This window comes from Spea bombifrons, chromosome 3 (assembly GCF_027358695.1).
Source record: "Spea bombifrons isolate aSpeBom1 chromosome 3, aSpeBom1.2.pri, whole genome shotgun sequence".
NCBI lineage: Eukaryota > Metazoa > Chordata > Amphibia > Anura > Pelobatidae > Spea > Spea bombifrons.
The window spans coordinates 95,142,891-95,149,336 of NC_071089.1; the positions used below are offsets into that span (position 1 = coordinate 95,142,891).

The following is a 6,446-nucleotide window of genomic DNA, read 5'->3' on the forward strand; positions in this document are numbered from 1 at the left end:
TGACACAATTTATCTGGTCACTGAGTAACATTGATTGAATTGCATTTACATAATGATGTCACTGAGCTTTATTAATTTATATAGCCCCATGATATCCTGCAGCAGGATACCATGTGATGACATCACACAACACTTGGAATACTTATTTTGTCAATATTTACTGTTTCCCTAGCCCATGCGCATTTTCTCGTTTGGATTTCATACTGGCTGCTGGAAGATGAAAGACAAAGGAATTAGATCAACTATGAAGCGTAGATGTGTTTTTAATGCCGTTAAAATACGAGCAAACACGCACAGCCTTTTAGAGCTTCTACTACATTTTACACAGGGAGGCAGAGGCACTTTATGAGTAAGCCATGTGGCTGTTCACGGTTATATTTTTGAGACCACTCTTTCCCTGCTGTTTTAGTAATGATTAAGTTACAGAGGTGGTAGATAAGTGGAACAACTTCCCAACCGAAGTGGCAGAGGCCAATACTGCGAGTGAATTTAAACATTATCAGAATGAATGAATGACACACAAAAATATAGACTCTGAGTCCTCTATTCCACGCCATCACTTGTATCCATAGTGAAAATATGAAAAAAAAAAAAGGTAAAATGTTATTGAAAAAAATAAACGCCACATACTTGTCACGCAAACGCCACGGCAACATCAGCAAGAAAACTGATGGGATAATCAATTACGATAGGTGAAATACAGGCTCCACTTATTGGCTGCCTCAGCCACAGACTGTGGAGATAGCGGTACACTGCAGCTTCTCCTGAAGGTAAATGGTTTTATTTTCTTCAACAGGTAAGGAATGCATATTAAAGGTGTAAAAATGACATTAATATGCATTATTGGTTGGCGAGGCTGCATGGGACAGCGGACTGTTGGTACGGGCAGAGACCTGGTTATTATATATATATATATATATATATAATATCACATGACAATACCTGAGTAATACACCTGAGTATTACCTCTATGGCTGGATGCAGACTATCCCATTCTTCATAAGCCCTCTTTACTGTAAGAGGGAGACATAGAGATAATATCAATCATCTGTCACATGACAGGATAAACTAGTCAGGCGGGTAACATTATTTGCGGTAAATATTACTTTTTCAAAGAGATTATAATTTGCGGTATCCATTTTTAAATTACCTGCTGCAGGCCAATGTGGCACAACAGGGGTTACTACAAAAGCCACGTGTTCCCAATAAAGACTATAGCGTTTTTAAACATTAAGGAAAACCACTTGGAATATTCCTCACAAACTTTAAATCGCTTGTTGCTACGTGTCACAAGCGAGCGCTCTGACCTGACAACCGAAGATCCGAGGCGGAACACAGATCGTTAAGACGCAAACACGAAGACTACATCTACCGGCAGCCACTGCAAACGAAGAAACAATGTTCAAATCCGAAAAACTTTATTGCTACTTGAAGGTAGCAAAGAGTGATTCTGCACTGCAGCAGCAAGCTGCTATTCAGTAGAAAGGTCTCTGATGACATAAGAGGTCATGTGACTGTAGTTAAAAATGGTACAGGAAGCGGCAAGGAGAAAACAAGATGGGAAGTCGAAAAGAATGCCAAGACTTGGGTATTCATTTAATTATTTATGACATTTAATGAAAATAACTTTTGTATAATTTTTTTTTACAGTGACTACAGCATGAAACATCTGGATGAAGGAGCAGGAAAGAGGCACAGTTTTCGTTTATAGCTCTTACAATATGTAGCACAGACATAATACACGTTATGTGTCCGCCTTTCTTTCTTGCCCTCTCTCTCTCTCTCTCTCTCTCTCTCTCTCTCTCTCTCTCTCTCTCTCTCTCTCTCTCTCTCTCACACGCACCCCTCCTTTTCTATCAAGTTCTGTGTCCCCCTAAAGGGACAGTGTCACTCCATGTTTTTCTGAGGGATGCCCTATAGATAAACCAACCTTATGTCTTCAAATAAGGCAACAAAGCTGTGAATGCAGATATATACTGCCCATGTCCCCCACCGTTACTGAGGACACCATGGTCTGATACCATAATCTGGTCTCCATTCCCGGTATCTCTGTTAAATATTACTGAAATGGTCTGGTGTAGGGTGATGGACGTCTGTGCCAGCTCTCCCATGCGTTTTCTATTATCACAGCTCTTTCGCTATACTTTGCACAGTTTAATAAATAGCGATAAAATCTACCTGGGCATCATCCGTCACTAATCTGCTTACAGGACATTTGTGACATGTACCAGCAAAATGTCTGTTTTTCTTGTGGCCTGCTAGATCTAGCCCATGAAGATGGTCAATGGTTAGGAAACAATTTCTGTAAAGTATAGGTATAGTATAGGTGTTTACCATAGTTTTGTTATTATGGAAATGAAAGTGCCAAGGCTGCATTCAAGTCAGTGCTGCCCAGCAAGGTAGCTTGCTGATATGGGTTTTCTCACCTACGCCATCTTGCGACATACATGTCTATTTTCATGTTTGCTCCTTTTTTCTCATTACGCTTATTTTTGCGTCATTATCTATTTGTGGATTGTGGTACGAGCAAGTGGCTTACCCAGTTTTCTCAATAAATGTCCTGCTCAAATAAATCTCATCTAAACTAAATACAGTTGTTCACAACAGACAAGCAAATCACTAGAAGGGGAAAAGGTGGCCATATACAGTATTCACAACCTAAGACTCAACAGTGAAGGAGATTGCCCAGGATCCGCCCATTCCTTACCCAAGAATCCACAAAAACTCATCCCTTATCATTTCCCGTCTTGACTATTGCAACACTCTGGTTGGCATTCTACTGTCTCGACTCTCCTCTGCAGTCTGTCCTAAATGCTGCAGCTAGGTGTATCTTCCTTGCACGCCGCTCCTCTTCTGCTTTCCTGTTCTGTGAAATCCTCCATTGGCTTTACATAACCTTTAAAATATAAGGCCCTCCATAACACTGTTCCTCCATACATTTCTGCCCTCATAAGCAAATACTCTCCTACTCGATCTTTATGTTCTTCCCTTGGGCTAAAGCTCTCCTCCTCAATTATCACCTCTTCCTTTTCCCGTCTACAAGATTTCACTAGTGCTGCCTTATACCTTTGGAACCGACTTCCACCGAACCTTCAGCTTTCACCCTCCTAGAAACATCTCAAAACCCAATTCTTCAAAGAAGCCACACCACCTTAGTTACTAAAATCTCACACTACCTCTCACCTTTCTCTGGTCCTTGCCCCATTCCCTCCAGATTGTAAACTTGTGAACAGTTCTAGTTTTTGCATAATAAAATGTTTTCAGAGAGCTGCATAAGAGTCATTTTATGTGTACTTCTGCTATCTTAGCCTAGAGACAAACATCCTGACTCCTTTATCATACTGCCTTGTGGTAAACGATCAAATTCCTCAGTCTTAATCATCCAGTCTGACCCACTGACTAATTAAAGTCTATGCAAGAAAGTATTTCATTTTACAAGCAGGACTTCATTAGAATTTGCTTAGTGTGGTGTTAGAGCAGGGAAGTCATCCAAAATATCCTATAACTGACAACAATGGCAGCTTCCAGGTTTGCAGATAAAGGAAGTTTATTAGAGCAAAGTAAGATAAAGTCCAGTTTTTAAAGTCCAGTTTTTGTCAATGCTAACTTACATTTCTGTATATATACAGCATTGTATTTTTACACGTGACTACCCATTTAAGTGTACCTGTTCACATGTAGGACTTATAAAATGGTTGGTTTTCCTTTATTATTGTTTATTGTTATTTTTTCCCACTATTCTGTAGGTTTAAAATGTTTTAGTTGAAAGCATTGTAATGGGATGTAATATGTGTTTTCACACATCCAGTGCAGCTGTTGGGAGTAGCATATAGCTGCAGGGCAACTTATTTATAATAAACATTTATAATTCAAACCAAAATGAAAAGAGTACCCTTTTATTTTAATAATGTAAGTCATCTGGTTGCCATAGAGTTTTTTTTATCCTCCCTTGGCCTACCTACGATCTGCAGTCTCACTGCAGAGTCACTTGGCCCATTTTCTTGTCTGTTCTGTACTCATTCTTCAAGTTGATAATGAAGATAAGTCTTTTTATATCTTACAGTTATTATTCTATGTATAGCAATATATTTTGATTCCTGGGGCTTAACAACACCTTTAACAAGAGGTTTTGTATTATTAATGGACTGTGATATTTCATACAGCAAAACTTTCCAGGGTTGGAAGATACAGTCTGCCAGATGAGAAGTCAGATATTATAATACTACCTTTTCAATTAACTTATACTCTGGATGATCACTGATTATTCCATATTTTATATCTGAGTGACCATGATGGTCACTGATTATCCCACACGTTATATGTTAATGCTGACTTAGGCAAGGCTGCTTCTGAGTGTCCTTCAATTAACAATTGAACAAATATGGTAAACTGGTGACTCTACATGACCTTGTTATGAACCCAGAAAACTTTAGTGTTGTTAGATTTAGGGACACACTTCAGAGCAGGGAATTGAGAGGCTGCCGCTAGTCCTCCCTGTCATTATTCTACTGTTGGCCAACACCTTGCTTTGTGCAATTGCCCTAGTGGCCTTAGCTAAAGCTGCAGCAACCAGTGAAGAACCCTACTCATGCGAAGAGTGATTGATAACGTTTTGTTACAACCCCATGTTACTTCCTTGGGTCAGACCAAGCATAAGATCAAAGAGGACCTGTTAATGGAGAAGATTATGTCTTTGGTCTCTGACACAATGGTCTTCTTTTTCCCTCTTAAGGCTTCTGGGGCTTGCCTCAGCCTTTCACAAAGCAACTCCTGGAGAGCTTGTGTAGCTTACCTGGGAAGTTCCTAGGTATATCTATAGGCAGGTCCTGCAGAATCCCAGCACATTCTCTCCAGAGTTATAGTCTCTACGCATATTTATGAAACTGGTTTGGACTGGGTTTAATTTGCATTTTAACTATTTACTTTCCTTGATCCTGGTCTAAACATGGTTAGGCTTTTTATGACAGTAGACAAGAACCCTACCTGATCAGTGTCCTTTTCTTGTTAACCTTTTCTCTTTTCCATTGTGTCTTTTGTTTTTGATTCTTCTGGGGTCATATTTGTCCCTTGTTAACAGAAAATAATGTGTGGGAAGCCAGCATGGAGCAAGCGCTGGTGGGAATATCCTCTCATTGAATAAAGCAAATTCAACAGCTGCTGTGGAATTTTTTGACTGAAATCCAAAACTGATTGCCTTGATGGAACATTTCATTACCAGTGTTTTGCAGTGTTCTGAACTAACTCTCACCATACTCGGTAATCTAGATTCTCCACAATCAAGTTAATCTGCCTAATATAATGCATGTGAAATTCACATCCTCTGCACATATTCTACAAACACCCTAATATAATCAAATTGAGTTGAGTTTGATGCATGAAAAAAAAAAATTACAAGGCATTAGGAAACTACCACTGTGCTATACTCAAACACTTCTGAAGACCACTATAACAATTTTTAGGCCAGTGTTTATGATGCCTAATTGACATCCTAACCCTGAGGACTAGATTAGCTGGGGTCAAGTATCTGAATCTTTACACCTTGGTCCTAACCTCCTGAAGGATTGGGGTCTCAGCTATACCTCTTAGAACATAAGATGAAACTGTGAGTCCTGAGACGATGTGTGAACCTTGTTGTACAAATATATTGTGTTGATGGTTCTAGGTTTTGCACATTTTTATAGCGTTAGGACTAGGTACAGTAGCTGAAAACTTTTCCTACAGCGGTGTCTGAATGACTACCCAGATATATTTATATAAGCTGCTTGCCTGGAAGAAGCAAACTGGCAAGGAGGTTTCCAAGAATAAGATTTCCTGTTTAAAAAGTAAAATCAATTTTATTGCCTTTACTAAGTAATTTAATGGCCTTAGTAATATTTTCTCTCTGCACTTTTCAAAGCACTGTTTGGAACCTGGAAAGTATGCTTCGTTACAATAAGTTGACTTAAAAACATAAAAAAGAATACATATAATCTTTACAATCTTTATTCTAGAATTAACAACGTCATTTCTAACTTACCGTACTTTCATGGAAGGACTAGCAAGCAGAGGCCCTCAGTCTCATTCAAATGTTCTCTTAATGTCATAGCTGGATTTGAAATGTGTCACATCTGTACTTTAGCAGGTGCATAGGTGAGCCTTATGAATACACCAGGACAAGGGGGCTTATTCACTAAACATATCTAGATGCGTTGGAGCAGGATTTTTTTGAAAGCTTCTCATGTAAGAGTCAAGATGGTTCTTAATAAATTATAGTTAATGCAGTGATTATATATATATATATATATATATATATACCGTATTTGCTCGATTATAAGACGAGGTTTTTTTCAGAGCAAATGCTCTGAAAAATGCCCCTCGTCTTATAATCGAGGTCGTCTTCTAATCAGACCTCAAAATGTCCGCTGGGGCCATGCTGCTTACCGGGCTTTGGTCACGAGCAGCAGGAG

At 39.1% G+C, this 6,446-nt stretch overlaps 1 long non-coding RNA gene across 1 annotated transcript; it reads right to left on the reverse strand.

The window, feature by feature from the left end:
• Nucleotides 1-52: 52 nt before the first annotated feature.
• LOC128484323 (uncharacterized) lies at nucleotides 53-1,385 on the reverse strand. The gene is made up of 2 exons (XR_008351143.1): nucleotides 1,308-1,385; nucleotides 53-210 (listed from the first exon to the last, which is right to left on the reverse strand). It is a non-coding gene; the product is annotated as an uncharacterized LOC128484323 (long non-coding RNA).
• Nucleotides 1,386-6,446: the final 5,061 nt, after the last annotated feature.